Consider the following 24,012-nt stretch of genomic DNA (forward strand, 5'->3'; position numbering starts at 1 on the left):
TCTCTCTGAAAAGCAACGTGGATTTGGCTGAATAAGACATTTATCCTTCAAAGGCCAGGGCAGCAGAGCACCCGTCTTGGAAAAGCTAACAGATCAATTCTGCTTAACCCTTGAACCCTGAATCCTTATTACAACCTTTCACAGGTTCCGAGGTGTAAAACCACCCCGAAACAAAACAATAACAAAGTCTGCCATACAGTAACAGGATGAAGTGGAAGAACGATGTTAACGTCCCAGCTGCAAGGGGCTGTGCCTGACCTCCTGAGCTGCAGAGCCCCTGCTTCTGCAGCGCACCACGTGCTGCGTTAGCTTCAGCCCCAAGGTAAGGTTTCACTCGGACTGGAAGTAATTGCTCCCGTAACAGCATGTGACGGCCCAGAAACGCCCAGGATCGGTACTGACACATTTCTAATCTGCTCTAATGTATAAAGTGAGTAACTTCCCTACATAAAATGGTAGCTCTTAAAGGTGCAGTACATCCACATATCTGAACCCAAATTTAATCTGTTATAAATTAGTGTAAGAGAGGGATTAGAGGACTGCAGGGATAATTTCTGCTTCCCTGGCTGTTGGTGTATCACGTGTTTCCGGCTGTATTTACTGTACTGCTGAACAGAAATTTGGAGAGGATTTACAATCAAGAAGAAAGGCAAACGAAATACAAAGTATTTCAGCACTGTCCTGATGTAACTGCTGTCAACATTGCTAGTTACTCTTCTGAAGTTAATAGAGTTGTACATATTTTACTTTGTCTGAAGGAGCATAAGGCCCTTTTGCAATTTTTCGATCCAGAATTCCTTCCCCTTACCTCACCTGGTGTGCCACTTACCTGCTACCCCGAAAGAAACAGTAGGCTCATGCACTGGATTAAACCACTTGTTCCACCAGCTAAACAAAAGGGTCGATTAAAAACTCAATTCTCTACATGCTTTCTGACAAAAACGCATACAGGATTATCCACGTATTTTTGGAACCACCAATATTCAAACCTATGACCCCAGGGCTTACTACACTTGCTCCTGCTGAAGAGTCAGCATCAATATTTTCTTAATTGGCTGTGTCCAAAGAGGGACTAACATTAGCCTCTTATGAAGACCATGGCATTTTTTGTATCTATTGGAAAGCACTTAGGTACGTCATTTCTTCTGCCATTTGCTAGCTACAGTAAATACAATATTCTGAAATTACAGTTCAGTAATTCTGCAGCATTTCATGCAAGGGGCCTGCTTGTCACCTTCCCTTCAACACTGTGACGTTATTTCTACAATCACTCACCCAGAATCCTCCTCCGTTCCGCAAGGTGACCCTGCGTTTTGCTGCATTTTTGTTCTTGTCATCTTTGCCCGTCCTTTGAGTCAAAATGGACTCACAGATATCAAGACTGGGCTTTATAATCACCTAAACTAATGCTTACACACAGGAAATGCTGACAGAAGCACACGGGGGAGGTAACGATTCCTGATTGTGTTAGCATCCTGTTTCTGATGTAATGGAATAGCTTTCGGTAGCATTACAGATGGATGTTTCCGACATTTTGATACATGCAGATTTCCCAGCCCAGCAGCTGGAAAGCATTCGCTCAGCAATCCTCACGCACGTCCCCATACGAGGGCTTTGACCACCAGCGTAACCACTGCAAACACCTGCAGCACCTATAGCCCTCCGTCAGACAGGTCAGCTCAGGCGATAGCACGCTGTTACTGAGCTCAGCCACCGCCTTCACCACAACCAAGAACACATGGGCCACGGGCAGCACTGCTCAGCCCTCGGAAGAGCCACCCGACCATCCTTAAGGTGGGGACTCCAGAGATGATCTGAGCACCACCCTTGTGCTGCACTTGGCAGCACGTCTGCAGCAAACAGGAACGTCCCTGTCACCTCGGGCTAACGAGCCTGGGTGACTGTCACAGGGAGGGCTCTAACACGGGTTGCAAAAGTATGTCCGTGGCACTGGGAAATTACTTGGGTACTTGCAGCTCATGTTTCTCTTTAGCAACCGCACTTCTCACTGCAGTGTGACCAGGCCTGAACAGTGGTGAAGAGGTAAGGAAAAATCAGTTGGGTAATCTTGGGCTTCTGCACCACAGTGTGGAACTGGGATGGGAATATAGAGACAAACGGCGTACTGGGAGCACACCGTGCAGGATCCAGTTGTGAATGCTCCGTAATCTAAGTTCTAGTGCCGTGATTTTGGAATGAACTTCCCTCCCCCAGTGTTTAGCTGCAAAGTGTTTGAGTAAAGAATGCTAAATTACATGCAAGTCACATTAAGAACAGTCTCATGTAATAGGGAATCTAATAGTTCATAAATAAGATGCAAATTCATTTTTACGGGTGCACTATAATAAGCCAATTATTTCAGAGCTCTGCAATTATGCAGTTTCAAAAAGCTGAATTGCTTTAAATTTTTTTTTAAGAAGCTTTAGGTTTTTCCATAGCTCACAAGGAAAAGAAAATATATCTGCCTTGCAAGCAACATTAAAAAAAAAACCAACAACAAAACCCAACCCCCAAAACACCATGCCAAGTTGCAAGCAGGAGCAATACAAACATAAAAGAACAAGCCAGCTGGCAAACCACAAATGTAGCAGACACGCAGACAACGGACCTCTGTGTTCCCACCAATTACAGACACTGAGGAGCCCATCCTAGGGCACGCTGGGATGAGTACCACAGCGTGCTAGATCAGCATTAGGGAATCTCAAGAGCAGCCCTGACTTACCATACCTGCAGACAGTAATGGCATTGCAGCTCGATGGCAACGTCTTACCACCATCAAAACGGCCCTTTGTGACTTTTGGCACTCAAATCCTGAAAAGGTATGTTTTTCCTTTGGAAAAAGAATCAACACTGAGATGTTCTGCCTAAACCCCCCTGCATTGTTGTTCTTCCAAGAAACTGGGGACAGGAGAATGTAGGTGTCGGTTTGCTAAAAAAAAAAAAAAAAAAACAAAAAAAAAAAACCAAAACCCACCAAACCCAAAACCCAAAACTAATTGAAAAGATTATGCAAAGGCAGAACCATTCTCATTTGTGCATTGCACGCAAAAAAGTGAAATAGTGCAAGAACCTAGCCAGATTCTCTCTGACCCGTATGGTAACACAAAACGCAACCTGCACCAATTCAGCCCTAAGTTTGACTTAATGTTTTTTCAAAGTCAAGCCCCATTTAGAGAAATTTTGCAAAACGAAAGCAAACCCACTGCCTTCCAATGGGTGACACAATTTCACTGAAATCTTAGTTTCTTCAATTTTATTGCTGATGATTACCTACAGGGAAACAAAAGCAAAATCGGTTCTGAACCAGAGATCACGTGAAGGAGCAAATCTCTCTCTATGGTTTTATGCCTTTTTAAGGCTTTTGCTGCACTGATTGCTATACTCAGTGTTGTTCTCCAGGGCACCTCACTACTGAACCCTGGCAGCTGGTGAGACGTGGCCTGCTTTTGGTCTGCGATTTTCAACTGGGACAAAATAGTCAGAATACTATATGGGCAATTCCTATCTCTAATACAACCCTTTTTCATTCACAGAGCCACAAAACACTTTACAGGGGTGGATCGCAAAGAAATTGAAAAATCACAGTTGTTTAGGTCCTGGCCACGCAACAATAATGAACTTACTCTTAACATGACTGTAATGCGCAGTGCTGGCCTCCATTTCTGCTACTCGCCATCCTTCTTTATGCTGTTATTACTCATATTGTGGCCTCAAGAACAAGGAATTTTGAAAAACTGTTAATACAGAACTCAGGCACCGTCCCAGCGAGGCTATAAAGTGCTGGACTCCTGCCCGATATTTCTCGTTACCATTTAACCTTTTTCCACACAGCAAATGCACATACATTAACTGAGGAAAGGACTTCCCTTTCCGTATAATGAATAGTTGTATTTTTCAGCCTTTGCTTGCAAAGTGTTTGGACCAAATGAAATGTGCAGACAAAAGTAAAAGCGCTATGAGAAATGGTAATTGCAATGTAATGCAATCTGTCCCGCTCCCCCGAAGGCTGCCAGCCCCTGCTGCATGGGCTACGAGGCCAGCTGGCACCCAGGTACGCTCAGCGCCGTTTATTTGTCCTGGACTGCTGAGGCTTACCTTCAGGCTCCGAGCTCTCGCCTGCTGCCCTCTTGTAGCAAGTGCAATACTGCTATCCGCTGGCCTGAGTCGCTTGGTCCCTCGGAAATGCCTTCTGCTGCACCACAGGTATTCAGAGCTTCTAGTGTAGCCTTTCTCAGGGATGCTGCAACAGGAAAGCAAGAAATACACCCAGAAAAGTTAAGCCAGGATTCACATACAGAGGCCATATCCTAGACTAAACCAATTCTTACTGCTGGAAAACTTAGAGAACCTTTTAGGCACATAGGCTTTTCTTTTCAGATCTGAAACAGAAGTAGCAGACTTGAAATCTGCACTGTGCGATTGCTCTCCAGTTGTATTTATTTTTCAAGCACGCTACTTCTGTTTCAGAATTCAAGTAGGCTTACGTGTCTTAAGCATATCAGCCAGTCTAGTAAAAGATACTTAGGTATCTTGTCTTAGTGCAACTTTACCACCACGACTGTTAGATGGGTTTTGCTACCATCACAGAGATCTCTGTTTAAAGCCCTACAGAGCTACAGGATGCTGAAAAGCAGGAAAACTTCTAACGGTTTCCCCCTCCTCTCCGCGCCCATTATAAGCCTTTATCAGGGTTTGCTACCAGGCCTGGCTGAGCAAGGCTTGGTCTGACGTCTCTGCCAAATATTCCTGGATACAACATCCTGACAGATCAAGTTTCCGAGTAGCAGCAAAAGAGGCCATAAATTATAACATAGCCTTCTACACTGTTTAAATTTTCTAGAGGTAATATAAAATCGACATCCAGATTTAGAATTAATTATTTAGCTTTGAAAATGCTTTTTGACCAAGGCTTAGAACAATGTACATCAGAGTTTGAACACATTCCTATCTAAATCCACATGTACTGTTTGCAATTGGAAAATGATCCTCATTTTAACAAAGACCATATTAAAAAAACAGAAATATAAAAAAATGTTGTGAAGCGTCTAACATCTGGATCAGGACTTTTGTGACTAGAGACTGCGAAAGACTCAGAAGTAGCTTTTGAGGACGACATCACTTAGCAGAGCTGTCTTGAAAGCACAGTGTCTGAATCTGCAGCCAGCTGACCTTCTGGAACAGAATAAATTTAATAGTATTCTGGCCTTATAATGCTGTAAACTATATTGTGAATACATACATCAGTCTTGGGTAAGAAGCTTAATAATAAATTAGTTAATTTTTTTCCTTTAGCCAAAAGGCAGTGCAAGCCATAGCTTTATTTACAAAAGGTTAAACATTCCTTTAATTGGATTGCTGGCATTTAAGTGTGCAGCAGAACATCCTTCAGCAGTGTCCCTTTTATTTGTGACTGGAGAAGTGCCGAGAGAAATGCCAAGGGAAGATTTCATTTTAATAAAAAAGAGAAGCTTAAGATCCCTTTGGAGGCTTATGTTACATCTCAAAACTACCATGAACTAATGAATTTAATCTAAAAGGTCCCCAACCACAGGACTGAAGAGAAATTGCAACACTGACGTAGCTTGACCAAGCTGACTTTCCATGCGTGTTAGCAGTTGTATCTTTGTGCTTACATTCTGTTATGAATACAAACACACACATCTAAAGTTTTTAGTCATTTAAAGGATATTTTAAAATGAGAAATATGGTTGCCCTACAGCATCCTAAAGACACTTCAAAGAACCATGTGTGTCAGAGACTTGCACAGAAATAGAGCAAAAGGAAAATCCACAGCCCCTCCTCCCCTGAATCAGGGCTTTGGAAAAAATTACACGCCAAAAATTGTACCGCCTGGAAGAAAAATAGCCCCTTGTTGGCTCATATTGGGGTCAAGCTGAGGACCCAGTTCTGCATGGTGCTGGAAGCTGAGTGCACTCAGCACTACTAGGCTGAGTTATTATCTCACAGTTATTATATGCACAGTATGGAAGCCTCCTGGGAGAGGGGCTAATGTACACTTCGCCTCCCTAGAAAGTAGGGTGGGAATTTATGAGGAAAGAAAATAGTGTCTATAAATTACACAAAGGACCTTTAAATAGAGGTATAGGTTTCATTACTGGAGCATGTTACTGGATGGTCAAAATTAAAAACAGCTTCTAGAAAGTGGATTGCATTTAACTTTCCATTTGGGGGGAAAGAGAGAGAAACAATTTCAAACACAGCCTCAATTAACTGAGCAAGTTAAAGTATGATGCCAAGTTTGCATTGACACAGTAAGTGACCAACGTGTAAGTTATCATCCATCAGGTACCTCTACTTTAACACTTCATTTTGCTTTTTAAAATGTGACAATTAGAACATTGACTTAATGCTATGATGGATTTGAGAGCCAGAATCTACCTGTTTTACTAATACCTTAGAGAGTACGAGTCTCTAATGCTTGTGCAACGGTTGAGCTCCAATATGCTGCAGCTGAAGAGCCATAAGGGAGAAGAGGTACTGCTGGAGAATGTGAGCAAGGAAAATCCAACCCCAAGACTTTCCTAACTCTGCCAGGATAAAGCGCAGCAGCCAGCCTTCCCCACCTACAGACCATCCCAAAGTCTTGCACTCATCAAACGTCTAACCCCATCACGCCCGCCTTGCGAGGCAGGACTCTCCAGAGATGAAGTTTTGCCCCTTACTGTACCTACAGTCTTAAGTATTTCAACATGAAGAACAGCAGTAGTTTGGGCCCAGCTCTTATCTCACCAGACACCCGCATTCCCAACAAGCACCAAACAATCCAGCAGAAACTTTCCTATCTTGGAGATTTCCAATGTTGCTTTACGTTTAAAGTCACAGCTCCCAGTGCTTAGCTGTGACACTCCCATTTAATGAAAAAGTGAGTATTATGCCTTTGTGGTGGTACAGAAAAGATGGAGAAATAACTATGAATACTCTAACAATCCAGAAACCAGAAGGTATATCAAAAGAATCCACAATTGCATTAAAGCAATAGTTCATTAGTTTCAAGTCACTAATACAAATTTTAGAAATTTGCAGTTGGCAACTCTGAGCTTTCCGATTCTATCATCATACTTGAAGAGAGGAAGTCTCACCAGTCCCAAAAATCAAGATGTACGTTTCTTTCCACCACAGACCTTCAAATAGAGCTGGTGGCACTCAGACCTTCTTGGAGTGGAAGAATCCAAATTCAAACAGAACATTTCGCATTCGTGTGCCTATTCCATCACACTGCCGCTTGAAAAGATATCCAGAGATATGAAAAAAATATTTCAATTTTAAAAAATTCGGAATGGTGTTTCACTCCAAAATATCAATTGTTTTTAATCATGGAAACAATATTTAAAACTACTCATGATAAAAATAAAATGTCTCATTTAAGGTTAGGCAAAGCATTCATTCAGCTCAAAACCAATTTTTTCCCTTAATTATTTTGTTTTCTCAATACTTCTAAATCAACCCTTCTGGTTTCATCTGGAACGAAAACAAATCTTTAACAAGACACTTATTCGTGCAGGGTTTATCCTCCTGTCCAGCTGTAATTCCATGTCCAGCTCATGGAAGTGGCAGCTTCCTTCTTGTGGGACAAAGTCAGTGAGAAAAAAAAACCCTGGCAATATCAGCTTCAGTTTCTTCTATTCTGTAGCCACATATTTGTCCTTTGAATCATGATTATTTGACTCTAGTCACCACAGTCTGTACTGGATTTTTACATTTAATGAGGTTGCAGGCTGCTGCTTTTCACTATTATCCTTAATCAAGTTTTATTGATTACTGGGACACAGCATCAGTGGAGAGAACATTATAAACAAATGGAAAAGCTGCCCAGAAGCTACTGGTAAGCTTTTTGTGTTCTAGGAAAAAAAACACCCAATGTTAAAAAATAATGTCATTGCCTTTCCCATTCAATCCTGTGTACTCCTTGCTCTGCACTCCCTGCAAAATATTCTGATGATCCTGCACCACACTGTAACCCTGTAATCCTGATGCTCCCTTGCTGAAAATCTGCTTGATGTGGAGAGACTGAACGTGCATGTATGCAGATGCTGAGCAAAGAGCTAGAGGCAGGAGGATCACTCATTCTCAATTTGATGTGAGCAGGTAAAAAACGTGTTATCTTATACAGCCTCTCTCCCACTCAGACAGAAGGAAACCTGCAGAAGGCTGAAGGAAAGGTTGGTGAAACACAAGGGTTATTTATCTTGCAGTTATCTATAACCAACTCAATCATCTAAGAGTTAATGGCACAGAAATCACCTGGCCAGGTATTATCACAGGTAACATGCTTGTAGAAAATTAACAAATCAGAAAAAGTGACCAGTTATTCTCGTTATGGGGGATCAAATTAAAATGTATTTAGTATTCTACATTAAAATCCATGAGTTGAATCAGCTAAATTATAAATCCTTCATGAATGGCAGCATATGTATTATCAAGGTAATGCTAGAACAGAAAATAAGAGAACTGGGGAATTTAAGATACACAATATAGTTAAGCCTGAGGGATTGAGCTAATTAAAAAAATCTCCGCTAGTTCTTAAATGTTCCTTATTATTTAGAATGGATATTTGAATGAAAGCAGGGTGACAGCAGTGACCCATACTGACACGTGTATTTCCATGAACAGCATTGTGAAAGGAAATGAGTTTGTTTGCCAGCCAGGATCCCATTAAACACTGCAACCTGTTAAGATACAGGCTCTGTCTCATATTATCACACCATTCTTCAAACTCTTCCCATTCTTTTGTAGGTATAAATTGCAATTTCCCAAGACAGTTCAAAGTAAGCAAAGAGTTACTGCTACTCTACCTCTACCACTTTCAACTCTTCTCTTTATTGCTAAGGATTACTTTTGCCATGGGATATTCTGTGCCTTGTAAAAAACATCCTTCAAAGAAAGCACGGTTGAAGTCTTGATTTCTTGATCATAAGATTCCCTACTGTATTGCGTAAGATTAATGACTAACTGTTTTCTATGAAGAACAAACACATAACAAAGGGTTGTCTGCACAGGGTGGAAAAAACTTCTTTAATTTCATGTAATTTATGTCTCTCTTATGCCACGAAGGAAATGGATCTCTCCCTGTGCACCTAAGTAGAGCTATGCAATTAATAGTCAAGAAAAGGAAACCACAACTCTAAATTTCTCCTTCATGTAATTACAGTGATCTAAAAAGGATAATCATATCTATGCAGTTCAGAATGACCAATCATTACAGGAGATAAAGTAGCCAGATTTAAACAAATAAACCAACTCTACCACAAACTTAAGTGCATGTTAAATGTACCAAAATCCGTGTCATTATCTTGATTATTTCATCCACCTCTACTCCCTTTCTTAAGCTTCTAGTGGTTGTTCTGAAGAAAAGAAAACGCCTTTATTCTGTATTGCTTGCAGATTGTAGATAGTATGTGTTCGTTCCTATGACACTGTCGGATGGTGATGACGTTACCCAAACAGGGACACAGGTGAAGAGGAACTGGCTGGTACTGCTGGTATTCCCATACTTCAGACAGCAGCTTACATGGACATGCCCAGCCTAGATTTAAACTACAGCGTGAGAAGCACTTGTGGAAGACAGAGCAACACAGAGCTCCCTGCCGCTACAAACCTGGCACTGGGTGAACAACCAACGCCGAGCCCTGTGTATGCAGCGTAGCCCTGCAAGGTACCCAGCCCAGATCCATCGGTGTATGCCCACAGCCACGCTTCATCTGGGTACGTAGACGGGCTTAGAAATCTGAGAAGGCAGCAGATCATGTGCGGTTTGGAGATCACTGCAGTCTTCAAAGGTCTTGTCCTATACTTGGATGTCTTATAATGAGGGACTACCCAGCACTGCAAGCGAAGAGTATCTTGCTCACAGTTTTGCATTACCTGGTAATACAGGTCCTGATCCTTTCCTGGAGCTCCCCAGTGCTTCTGCAGTGGAAGTGATATGTCTGAGTTTCATTAAATGGGGGACATTTTTTAGCTGTCCACATTATGAGAGATAGCAAGGCAGAGCTTAATCAGGCGTGGACTGTGAATGTTTTCCAGCTGGTACCACTCATGCTCAGCACTAGATTATTTTGTTACATTTCTCTGCCCTTTGTTGCTCTTTGTTCAGAGATGGTGGGATGGAATTTACCATATCTTTAAACTGTCATTTAGTGATACAGCTGCAATGCTCATGTGCTTATCTTCTGGTTTGCAGCTTTTTTTTCTGCTTTGTTTTTCCTACAACGTACATGTATTAGTAGCTTTCTCTTGAATTTGCTTTTTTTATGTGTGCATTAATTCCTAAATTACAATGTGTCATATCCTTTCAACTGCTCATGAATGTCTTTGTACTATGATATTTTATGGCAATTTAACAGTGGAGATTACAAATAAAATTATCAGCTAAAAACAGAATGATTAGTAAACCAAGATAAATGCTGTGAATTAATCATCATTTCATACATCGTACCAAGGTTTTAAATTTTCATGTTAGATTTTCATGTTCAAATTTTCAGAGCAGATGCAAATTGTTGAGGTGAAAATAGCTGTAGCAATTTTAACTATACAAAATACCAGTCCTTAAACACAAACAAAACGGAGATTGGAAATTTTTAGCTAATCTTTCAGTCACACATACCTTCACAGAACAACATCTATTTTTTAGGAGATACTTGCCAAATCGCCACACAACAGTTATTCTGTCAGTTCCTATTCTTTGATTCTTCGGTTGATGTGTTGAGGAGTGTACTAATGACACAGCACGCACTGCAGCCACTGCTTCCTTTGGTTAGATTTGAAGGAATAAAACTCACTTGTCTGCAAGCCTTGTTGGGGCAGGACACGCTGTTCCTTCTGAGTTTATGCAGCATTTGACACAAGGGACAGGTCCTCATTTACGAAAAGGGCCTTAGATGTGAAGAGAACATTTTCTTCTGCAAAATAATGGAGGGAAATCTTTTAATATTAAAGGTGACAGATGTGTGCCCTGACACTCTCTAACATGAAACATGCAAACAAACACATTCCTCCCGTGTCCAAATACAGAAGCACACAGGCTCCCTCCACATTTTAAATTATACAGCATTGGCTCAGCTAGACAGAAAATGTGCAGGGTTACTCCCAGACAAAGATTAATCTTTCTTTGATATATTCAATACTTCACATGCTCCACATTATCTGGTGAGTATATATGCCTTGCCTTCAAGAATGTGATGTACTATGCCATACATCATCGTCTAATTTATTGAGTGCACCTCTGCAGCATGCACTGTACATCCCTGCCCAGGGTCAGGATCACATGCCAATCTTCAGTCTTGCTTTTCCCAGCCCTGGGACTCCTCCGAGTGCCGATACTGCCCCGGTCTGTACAGCCAGCTCTGTTCACACCGCTCACCTGCATAGTCCAACAGTGCTTTTTTTCAGAGCAGCTGTACAATCAGCATAAGGCTGAACCAGAAACAATCCATGACACTCATTAAAAGCAATATCCTAGGAAAACCGTCAAGTAATAGGAAAGATGGCACCCCAGCAGGAGCCACTGGAACAAGCAAAGCACCTGGATCTACATGCTCAGACACTGGCACCCAAACGCAGACTCTCCTGGCTTTATTCTACAGAATGAAAATCCAGCTGGGGCAGTTGAGTTTTCCATTTGCCACACTCACCTACTTGTATGACAGCTATCTTTTGAAGATGAGGAAGCTGAGAGACAGAAAGATGACCCTGACTCACCCAAATTAGCTTCATCTTCAGAGAGATTTCCATGGAAATAGAGCAGAACGTGCTTCTCGTTCCTACACCAGATCCTCTCAAGACACCTGCGGTGCCCAGCACTCTTCCAGTGTCGGAGTCACAGGCCAAGAGGTGCTAACAGCCTATGCGGTTAGAAATGGGCAGAGGGAAAAATGAGCAGGTATAAATACAAATTTCTTCTACGTGCAGTTCAGTTTGTTATACTGAAGACCTGGGGCTTCTGCAGAGAAGCAGCCTGGAGTAAGGTCATGCAGTTCTTTGCTATAACCACCGAACAATTCGCCTTGTGTCAAGTAATGGATGTAATGCATAATGGCGTGATTAAAAAGACTAACCCCACGTATGCCTTTTTCCTCGGCGTACGTACAAGCATCATCGTCTACAGCTGCACTTAAATGGAAGCATGCTGCATAAATATTGATACTTGCTGTGATTAATATTGCTATTTATATTAGCAATGAATTGGGTTCACATAAAAATAATTAGCACAGCATGCCTGGGTATTATTTGCTCCTAATTATATCACAGTTCATTTCACCAACAGCAATGTGTCACCAAGTCAATAACAACCAATGATTAATACACAGAATGTATTACCTTAAAATAATACCCTGTGTAACTCCCTGTGTTATGATGGAATACTATTAGGAAGTCCCTGGATAATTGCTTCAGGTGAGTTCCTGACTGGAGTTACTAACATAAATTGCCAATGCAAGGATAAAAAAAAAAGGTGTTACTCAGCATTTTTGTTTGTTTGCTTTTACTCTTTTTTCCATTATTTCCTTTCACACATCAAGAGTCAAGGGTGACTGGGCGCACCAAAGCATCAGTGCTACCATTCTGCAACTTGTCACCCCCAGCAGTCCTAACACTCGCTCTGGGAGCAAGCCGGTGTCATTCAAATTACCCCATTATGGAGCAACCAGAGCCCCTCCATCTCCACCCCTGAGAGCTCTAGATATACTCTCAGAAAACACCCTGCAGAACAGACGGACTCAGGCAATTACGTCCCAATCACACCACCCAGGCAGCAGCATAAATATAACAAACATGTAATAAACCCAGCCAACAAAATCATCCCTAGAGTCCGCCTCCTACATCTGCCCGGCCTCACTCATCTCCCAACTCCCTTGAGCAAGTCATTTAACCACTCTCTTCGCCATCTGGAAAGCTGGGACATTGCCGCTGCTACAGTACTCACAGGCTATCAGGAGACTTTGTTTACTGGAGTTTGTGAAGAAAACTGAGATTTTGGGATGAAATGAGTTGTCATGGGCTCTATTCTGCAAGATGCTGGCTCTGGCCTGGATCCAGCAAAGCACTTAAGCACTTGGTTATCCCTTAAAAAAGTGGAGCAACTTTTCCACTAACTGTATCACAGAAAATATATTCAAAAGAGCTTAAAAAATAGCTTAGATGAAATACGGCAATTTAATACAAGTGCTGATTTCAAGGCACAAGAAGAATGGTTTCATGTTGGTCTCAAGAGCAGTCTTTTCACTTTTGGCCTCTGATGGCACCTGCAACATTTAAACAGATGAAAGCGGCCATGTGTCAAAGTTGGAATCAAAAACTTTGAAGGATAAAGATTCACAGATCGTTTTAAGACAGCAAATACAAACTTCTCTTTGCTCATCACTTATTAGTTAAGACAAACTTGGATGTAAGTTAATACTTTGTGCCAATATCTGTCAAACATACAGCCAGCTAACGAATACTAAATATCCCACTGTATATTGCACACCCATAAATCAACCCAGCCAGTATTAACATACTTAGCATCTTTATGGTGTGCTACTGCCCCCATGTGTAATAAACATTTCTAACAGTAAGCCTAGAACTGAAAAATGCTATCTTGGTTTTCATTATCACAGAGCTAGTGGAGTGTCATAGATAAAGTATCCTGGTTCCCTGCAACTGAAAAACCAAATGAAAAATCAGATGAATATTTTGGTGCAGGGATGTCTGACTTTCTTAACCGGTTAACGACAGGACAGCACTGTCCCTTCTCATTTATTCTATAGTAACTTCATACATCTCAGACAGACATTTGTAACTATCTTGTTGCAGCACAGAACACAATGGATCTTGAGACACTTGGGGTGAGATTTTTGGAACAGTTCAACTCTTCTTTAGGTACAAAAATAATCAAAATTTGAAAGTTTGCAGTACATTAACTGAAGTGCTTTTGAAAAATTTATCTGAGAGTGTTACTCTCAACACTTTATGAAGACCAGGTCTCTCTGGAAAAAATGAGCTTTTAAACATGATGCTGAGCATTGTGCAGAGCCTGGCAGAGCTCTGGAAATGCCTCAGTGATGGGTACAAATACCCAATAGGAGAGAAAAACGTACAACTCATCACAGAAGCAGCGGAAACTCTCAGCTCTGATCAACTTCTGTGTAGCAAAGGTTTCTCTCCAAGCAGAAAACCGAACCAGTTTCCTGTCCTGTCAGACTTTTCAGCTCCTGCTCACTGCTCAGATGCAGTGATCTCCATCTGCAGGTACAGCTAAAAGTCAAAATCCAGAGAAAATCAAGGAATCAAAAAAACCTCAAGGAAAAAAATGACCAGGTCAATAATTTCATTTTTATTTCAACCAAAACCAATACTTCTAGCCTTAAATGTTGATAACAATGTGAAATAACAACAAAGAAGCCCACTTTGTCATTTTGAAAATGTTAAAATAGGGCATATTGAAATTAATCAAAAAAGGAAATTACTGCAAAAAATCCACTACCTTCTCTTGCCTACAAATCCAGTTTTATAATCAGCGTTTTTTGATTAAAAACAACATAATGGCAAAAATTCTCAACAGCTGCACTTGATACCTTGAGAAATGAGCTACTCAGCAAGTACTTCATTTAATTTATGAGAAGAAAGATGAAGTGGCTAATATTTGCTTCTCTTACTTTCTAAACACCTATTTCTCCCATCTAATGTAAATGAAAGCAGAACCCATGCTCCCACACCTGCCCCAGCTCCGCTGCCACTGCTGGTCTCAGTGGGCTTGTCCCCAGCACTGGCCTTGCAAACCAAAGGGCAAAGGGGACAGGGACCCTTCCCATATTGAGAGCATCACTTGGCTCCCACTCCTGGGAGACTGGCACAAGCCATGTGCCAAACATGTGCCAAACGTGGTTTGTGCCAATCTCCCAGGTGCAGTCCCATTTTCAACATATTTTTCGCAAGTTGGGAAGCAGTACAGCAGAGTACAGCAGCTGTCCTCTTCCCCCAGATTCCCAGGATTAAGAGCACGAACTGCCATCACTGGAGCTGAAGCTTTGCTGTTGGGTTTATCACTCTGGCTGATGGCACATACTAGATCAGCCAAGGCAGCACCAGTGTGCAAGGGCAAGTGTTTGACAAGTCCCTGTGTCCCCGATTTTTCTCAGGACGCAGGATGACCCATCTCTGATTCCCAAATCATAGGAACTTGCCTTTCTTCCAGCAGAAGATGGGGACTGAGGAATCCCCTGTTTGCATTTGTGATCCTTTTCAAAAAGGAATCGGACCACTTGCACTATCTTTCAATCGAGTCCACAGAGCTCTGGGCATCTATGGACTTGTTCTAAGAGAGCCACCAAAATAACTAAGAAAATGAAAGTTTATTTACCCACAGGCTGTAGAGTAACTTGCACCTACACACACAGGAAAGCTTTCAGAGGTTACACTGGAAAAGAATGAAAAGCATTATTCTACTGAAATAGTCTCATATCCTCAGTTCAGGCCATGGGGGAAGGTCTTTAACAGTCACTATAACTCAGTGCTTCAGTGTCAGTACTCTGAGAGCAAGCCCCCCAAGCTGGGCCTCTGGAAATACTGCAATAACTATTATATTTGGAGTTAATACTATACAAATTTATGTTGCAGCTATTCTGCAGGAAAATAGAGTGCAAGCCCCAGACAGGTGACACCAGAAATGGTTGTGTGTCTCACTGCCGGCTCACCAGCACCTTCCAGACTGTTCTGACTCGCAACAGACCAAAGGGAGCGGAGGTTGGTTCCAGTCTCACATGTGCTACTGCTTATGCCAAAGGCATAAAAGACACGGAAAACACGTACACTTAAAGCTCCAAAACAGAATCCCATCTTCTGGCCAGCTCTAACCTTAGCTACGTAGTATGTCAGATGGCAATTGGCTTCTCTGCGCCCTTTCCAACTAGCAGGAATACTCCTCTATATTCCCATTTCACTCGTAGACTCTATTTTTCAAGATGAATTAACCCTTTGATTGCAGATTAATTTCCCAAGGAAAAGTACACACCTAGAGAGAGTAAAAGTGATAAAGCAGACCAACACATCTGCCAGATAGAAGCAGCTGCATGACAAAGCCCGACAGATCACTGCAGAACATTTCAGGGTACTCAGTCCACTGCCTCCCATCATTCAGAGATACGTATAGCAGGAAAGACAGATGATATATCGTTACCCACAGAACTTTATTAACACATTCAGGTTTATGAAAATATGCAGGCTAAGCTTTTTCAGTTTTGTTTTTTTTTTTTTTTTAAATAAGATATTTTCCACTAAAAAATCTGATTTTTAAGTATGGAACAATCATTTGCCAGGTTTTCAAAGCCATCTGTTTTCAAAGCCTACCTTCCTTGTTGTTTACCACAGGCTGTCTATCTGTTTTAACAACCTCCACTGGGATTTCACATACCTCATTATGCAAAATCACTACTTATGCATTCACTCCAGCACTTGTCTAACTAATCTGCACTCATAACACCTTCCGTAGAAGATGCAGCATCCCTCTTCAGAGGCTGCAGATCAAAAACAATAGTAGCTGGTGTCATAGCAAGACAAAACATAGCCTCCTGTGTATTACTGTTGTGATACAGGCCTAATCCAAGACTGCTTGGAGCTGCTGAAGTATAATAAAAAAAATACCATATCACAAGAGATTTTGCATCTTATGCGAGATAAAAAGCATCTGTTTTTAATGTTGAGACTTATGCTTTTCTTCGTCAAGAGGATTCTAAGTATTCTGGTCTCCCAGTCCTCATCCCTGGCAATCTGACGAGGCCCCTCAACCTCCTCTGAAGTTCCTCATGACCTACTGTTTGGTTCATCCCAGGCACCACATGCTTTTCTTGCCAGCTTTCCATTTGTAACAGGCAGCCCTAACATCTGACAGAGCTTAAGCTGCTGTTTACAGCCTCCCTCTGCCTCCCACTCCACCCTCCCTCCAGATACGTTCATATAATCAGCGGATCATTGACAACACTAGACCTTCCGCGCTGCTCTGGTCTATCGTGTCAAGGCCTGCTTGGGGACCCTTTAACCACACATCATTGATACAATCCATCACGTTAAGAGCTTGCTGGGGGATGTTTTAATTCACGGATTATTAACACAATAGACTATAATGTCCAGTACCATTATGGCCGTCTGTGTCACAGAACGTCCTCAGGTAGGTTAAAAACCAAAGAGAGAGAAAAAGAGAGGAAAATAAATTCTCTCTATTGGCATATTAGATCCACTGTAAATAGTATTCTCCAAATAACGTTAATAAATTCTGCTTTTTTAAAAATTATCTTCTTAAAAATAATTCAATAGCTCATCTTCCTTGGAAAATAGGGCTATCATCTCTATTTGTCTGTATACCGCAAAATTTGAGCGCTAAATGTAAAACTTGCCATTCTTACACCTTTAAAACATCACAGCTGCAATGACACTGCTATGGTAAGATTTAACTCTAAAATTCAAAAGACAAAGTGACTTTAAAAGCTGTTTATTTTACATGGGGAAGCAAGGGGAATTCCTGTTGAGCAAAGCACAAGAGATTGAGGCTAGCAACAGAAAAAAGTTAAATTTCATGGTTGAGTTATGATTTCCCAGAAAAAAATATAATACATCAGTCCTATAAAAGACTTTTCATCTATGAAACTGAAAGCATTTTCTGAGTGAGGTAAGCATCACATCGCTATCCCATTTCACACATGAGAAAACAAGAGATTGGAAATAAAATGAGGGGGTGGACCTTTCCAAAATGTGGACGTCCAGTTCTGGCTGCATCTGAACCACGTGCAAACATGGCAGCCCTTCACCCTGCTGCCCTTAGCTCCATTTCCTACCCCGGGGATGCTATTGCATCAGAGTCTCAAAGCACTCCTTGGGGTCACTCCTTTTGCATAACACAGCAGCAGCAACACATTCCCCGATCAAGGACTTCCAGGTTGGAGCCTCACTGCACAGGGTGGCAAAGGTGATGTGAAAAGAAGCTGCCTGCTTAGACAGTCATTGGCAGCAAAACAGAGGCAGAAAACAAGAGCTTGCTGGAGGTGGTTTTAAAAGCCGGTTTGGGAACTGGCTGTGATTTTAGCTAAAACTGCACCCAGCAGGGCCCAGACAGCATTGCCACAAATCTGTCAACACCTCGTAGCAGCCTTGGTCCCCCTGAAATCAAAATAGGCTTTTGTGGAGTGATTGCTCATGGAGTGAGACTCCGGAAGACCTGTAATGTCCATGCTCGTATCTTGTAGCATGACAGAAACAAACCAGAATCAGTATGTGTATTTCTTTGTCTTTGTTTTCCTCAGACACAAAATGGAAATCATCCTATTCACTCACTGTTGCAAAACATTTTGTGGTTAAATATGCTTTTATTTATAACACCCTTTATATTGGGAAAGATTGCATTTCTATAGCTGCATTAGCATTTTTAGATTCTATGCAAGAAGAAAAGATTCACTTAAACCTATTATTTGGAAACACTAATTAAGTTTGTATACACCTGTATTATACATCTCCACTATAGCATAAATTACTGTTTCTTTTCCCTGCATTTGCTTTACTTGGCTGGTCTGTTGTTCTCCACAGTGCAAGTTCAACAAGTACTTCCATTTTGCTAGGTGAACACCTCTTTTACTGTTAGTTGATAGAACTCTGCCAGCACAGATGTTCACTGTAACAGCTCTAAATGCTTGATCTGCCCTGTACACTTATGAAATGTGTCAGGCCCATCATTAGGATTAAACACTGTCATGCGCTAACATCAAGAGATGGCAGGTATGGATCAGGATTATGTTGGGGTAGGCACTGAATAAATACAGAATAAAGAGCAGGCCTTGCACAAAGTTGTCCAAATGATTTATATGAATGCCAGCTACAAATAGGATCAGATTAACTTTCAGCTTTGGTAAATACTAGTTTCACTGGAACCAAATCCTCTGCTTCTACAGACTCTGCTAGAAATAGCAGGCTAGCTATCCAAGGCACGTTACAATTATAACACTTAAGAATAGTGGTTGGGTGGCCCTAGGGCAAAACCCCATCAGTTTAGATTACAGGTCAGATAGCTAGCACAGGCATGTTAAATGTTTGTATTTAAACTAATACGCTCATCAGGAACAGTTCTATTCTTCACTGCACAGCTGGTCTTCAAAACAGCATAGAGCAGCAGAAACCATCTTAGCACTGTTCCTAAATATTCCTTTTTAGCTCACTCATGATGTAATTTAAAAACCTGCTAGAACGGGAATCAGAACTGCATTAAACACAACGGAAGTCAAGCTGCTGGAGACAAACATTATATAAACCAAACATCCTATTAGAAAAATGAAATATGTGGTGTCAGGAGCCTCAGCTCAGTGCTGTCAGAAGCGTTAAAACAGCACGTGCTGTGACACCATGGGAGGTGGAGCACACAGCTGCGACTCCAGGCGTCCCAAACACGGAGGCCACGGCAGCTCGGTAGGGCTCTGGCCGAGGTGGGCACTCTGCATTGAACAAACTCTTAGAGGCGTATTTATCCAAGAGGCAGCAACTTGCTCAGGCTGCTGGTTCAATGGTAGAGAGAGACTTTGTCAAGTGTGCTGCACCGCATGCCCCATCGCTCCCCTTCCCATCGGGCCAGATCCTGCTTCTCCCCTGTTCCGCACACGCTTCTGCTTAAGGCAGGAGCAGGAATAAGCAAGTAAGGTGCCAGTCAGCATAACCGGGTTGCCAGAACCTACCTGTTTTGATCATAAAGTGGCCAGAGGAGGGAGGAGCACCCCTCAAATGTACTGTTGGCACTACAGCAATAGGAACTTTTTTTTTTTGTAAGAGTTTAATGTGAGATTCCTGTCAACATTCATTTAACAAGCACTCACTCCCCAGTTCCTCTTTGACCTCTAAAGCGCTCCTCATTCTGATATTTAAGTGCCACACTAAAACAAAATATCAAAGGGTCCAAACTATAGCACAGAAGATGGATATAAATATCTGTCCTTTTGCTTCTAATGAAGCTTGAAATTAACACCACTTTTCTATTTCATCACCATTTTTCAGAGAGTTTAAATTCTTTAGGACAAGGACCACTTCCTCTTCCTCCTAGGTCTGCACAGTGTGAGGCTCAAAAGATGGGTCTTGGCTACTGCAGAGGTGATCAGAGGAGACACAAAGACTGCTTACAAAACACTGCCACAGGAGAAAGCGCAGAGAGTATGCAGGAGATATTTAATATATACTTATAAATGGAAAGCTAGTTCTCCGCAGTTTTTAACCATTTCCAAGCAGGGTAATCTTCAGTACACTATTTAAAAAATCTTCATCAAATAATCAAGTGGTAAAGATTAAGCTATAAAGTGCAGTTACTGAGCAAACTCCAAGAGTTAGGATTACAGATGAGCCTTAAAATTAAGTCTGACAGCAACTGTTGGTGAGAAACCAGATAAAACATTTCGCTTATCTATGGGTTTATCTTTGGGGCTCTTTTCACTCCCATGACCACAAGGCCTAACAACCTCCCAATCCTACTCTGTACATCCTCATACTCAGCTAGAAGACCTTCCACTACCATTTTGCAAATGGAAAAACTAGTAAGATTATACTCTGCTACACTGATCTAACCTACAGTAACACTACGACACCTCTCCTACAGGTATCTGCAAAGCACAGGAGAGGGGAAAGTTCTCAAAACCCTTAAAGCACGTAGGGAGCTCAAGTCCCACTGAACATCAGGATTTGTGCTCTCAAGTCAGATAACTTGTTTCAGCTACAGCCCTGAAGGGGCTCCTCTGCCCCAAAAAGGTTGCCAAAGTCTCCTCTGCTCCTACACTTCTCTCGCAGCCAGCCTTGTCAATGTGATGGGAGCTAGAGAAGACCTACTGCTTACACTGTTCTGCTTCCCTGCATGTTTGGGGCTAGCTTTTCAAAATCTCAAGGACCTACATCCAAAAGCTTAGAACCCAATCAAAATCTCCTAAATCAATATGTTTAAATAAACTAATAAAAAAATTTGTATTCAGCAGTCTTTCTTCCCTGGAAAGGTCTAAAACCAGAGAAAGCGCTCCCTGATTCCTCTTTGCAAAGCATGATCAACCAAATCTAAAGACTCCTGGATACATCAGTGTAAGTTAGTTCACAGAGACAAGATACCACCACTAGTAGGAAGCATTTGTGATTCACTGGAGAAACCTTGCGGCAAAGGGGTACAGCACATTTGATGTGCTCATTTTTAATACCAATAAACACTCTAGTTTCCTAACAGCCCTTCAGAGTCTTCTGGTGTCAGAAACCTGGCAACAAGACTGAATCTGTGACGTGTTCATCTTTAAATCTTCACATCATAGGAATTTATTAATCAGACAGATGTGGGTTTGGATTAATGTTTTTGCCCCAGTTTAGTTCTAGAAATGAGTGGTCTGAAACTGCCAGCATTAATATGATTGCTTTATTGTGTAGTTTAAATTTGGATTTTGCAGCAAAGCTGCAGAGAATTTAATTGACTCCTTTTATAGCTTAACTCTCAGCTACAACATCAATATTAGAAGAGGAAATGTCATTTCTAATTTAACTTAATTTTTAAAGAACATGTTTCTGTAACCTTTGGTATGTAGTATCTTTTTATTTCAATTGAAAAACATCTCTTTTAAGTGATAAAGTAGGCTAATACGAAAGCTGATATTCAGTTAACCTATATTTTCAAAGTAAACAAGCCCTTTTTGCATAAATGGAGGCCATCAGTCAGCTTTAGCCTAATTCCTCTGAACTCAAAAATATTATGCCAGAAAGGAACTAACTAGAAAACATTTTATGCAGATTTGAACTGGGGTCTTTGTGTAGGCAAAGACAGTTGCTGTCACCACAAACCACGCTACCAGTGCATGGAGTTCTCTCCATTTCAGAGACTGTGGGCATATTTATGATTTTTAAAAAGCCAACATTCTACCCTGGGATTGGAAGCTATATGTTAGCTGACTTCCATTAGAATATTTAAGCTTGGGTTTTAAATCATGCTAGCAGCTCAAGCTCAAATGCCTTGCTTCTAAGGTTCTGGTCCCATGCGAATATGTAATGCACCATGATAAAGAACAGGGAAGCAAAATCAGAACATATGTGATTTAAAAGGCACATTGCAACCATTTTCAAACCAATTATCTCTTCTCAAAACACTGAAGAAGGGCGAAAACCTCCCACTCTAAAGCTTAACTGGACTCCATCCAGACCCCTTAGCCCAGGAATTCAAAACATGAATGCTGTCCTTTTTTAAAACCTAAACTTCTTGTTAAGTTTGATTTCGCCAAGCCATATCCTTTGAGTTAAGGTGGCATTCTTAAAATGGATATTTAATGAACATAACATGAAGTAAGTTCACATCAAGTTTTGATGAAAAATACTAGTCTAACCTTTTCTATGCTTTTGCAATTACAGCCTCTCTCACTTGCCATTTTCTCTCCTTTGTTAACAATCACCTTTAAATAAGGTAACCATAGCAATGCTTTTCAACCTTGATGTCTTCTGTTTAGTTTGCTTGAAGACAATGTCACAACATAATTTTCATCAACAATTCTTATGACAAACTTAATTTCAAAACCAAGGCATTATTTCAGGTACGGTATGAGAGAGAGGGGGTTTCCACAGAAAATAGTAATTTACCTTTAGCTTTAAAGAAATAGAACGTACAGTGTCTGTTAGTACAAGGTTCTTACCTCAAGATCGGAGCTGATCTGAATTCTCCTAAACTTCTTTCAGCCTGCTGACACATACAGACAGTGAGTCAGAGTGAGAATTTAAATTCTGTTTTGCATTAGCAGTTCCTTAATGTCTGCGATAGCACCGAGCTCACGGGGTCACAAAACGCACTACGTCCGTGTACTTCCCATGTACCAATGGCAACAAGTCACCAAAAACAAGCTTGAAAGATCAGTATACCCTGGCACAATGATTACAGAGGTCAAAGGATTTTATTAGCCATTTCATTGGCTTTGATAAAAATGCAAAGACCTCTAGCAGTAACCACATTAAATTTAAAAAAAAAAAAAAAAAAAAAAAATCAATTCAGCTGTATTTTTTCAGGAGGGACATAAGGTGGATCACATATTAACTCTCCTTCCACATGGCGCTGTGTGCCACACAGAATCTGAGAGGTTTGAGGGAGTCTTGCTTTGACTTGGTCCTGGCTACACATACGTACTCTTTACAAATCCATTATGTAACATTCAGTATCTATAATCGCAATCTTACTTAAAAATTGCATTCCCAACATAAATTTTGACCAAAAATACGCTTAACATTCTACCCTACAGAGTACACCGCACAGCTCAAATGTACCAGATATTTCCACCAAGAATATTTTGGATTAAACTGTAAGAGTGGAAATGCCATCGGGGGGGGGGGGGTGGGGGGGGGGGGGGGGAATTGTAACAATATAGAAATCTTTGTTTTATTTGAAAACACCTTGCTGGTTACCTCCAAACTGAAGGTTACCATGGGAATGTATAAACTTTCTTCAGTCTTCTTTTTATTCCCTTGAGGCTATATCAATCCCAGCACACAGTCCTTCTGGGTCTCAGACAGTCCTACACAAACTGAACCATCACGTCAGTTCTGTTTCGATTCACAAACTGGACTGCAGTCTACTTCTACTGACCATAATGCAGAAACGCCTCGTCTTTGACAGAAGCAGGAATGTTACTTTAAGCTCTTCCTCTCCTACAGGTGGTATGTTGTTAGGTCATACAAACACCTACACTGAGATCTAACTTAAGCCATTGTCTTTGTGAACTGCTCATGTACATAAATTAACTTGTGATCAATTGCATGCAGACCAGGACCTGAGAATCATTTATAACATTGGCTGTGCCCAAGAAAAATTAATTTTACGTTAGAGGCACTATTTCCAGCATTAATGTTGGAAAGGCGGACCCACTGCATGTTTCAGTACTCTTTTCACCTGAAATTATCAATACTATCACATTATCATTCTGATCTGATCTTTCTACAAAGACTCTTCGCTGACCTCCACAAGATCCCTATTCAGCTGTACTCTTATCCTTCAGA

General features: G+C 41.3%; 1 long non-coding RNA gene across 1 annotated transcript in view; it reads right to left on the reverse strand.

The window, feature by feature from the left end:
- Positions 1–10,251: 10,251 nt before the first annotated feature.
- LOC127024465 (uncharacterized) overlaps positions 10,252–24,012 on the reverse strand; it is a 156,521-nt gene continuing 142,760 nt past the window's right edge. Inside the window, exons 3-4 of the long non-coding RNA XR_007767556.1 lie at positions 11,719–11,861; positions 10,252–10,919 (exon numbers count right to left, since the gene is read on the reverse strand). This is a non-coding gene — a long non-coding RNA (uncharacterized LOC127024465). The remainder of the gene's footprint in view (positions 10,920–11,718; positions 11,862–24,012) is intronic.

Source organism: Gymnogyps californianus, chromosome 20 (assembly GCF_018139145.2).
Source record: "Gymnogyps californianus isolate 813 chromosome 20, ASM1813914v2, whole genome shotgun sequence".
NCBI lineage: Eukaryota > Metazoa > Chordata > Aves > Accipitriformes > Cathartidae > Gymnogyps > Gymnogyps californianus.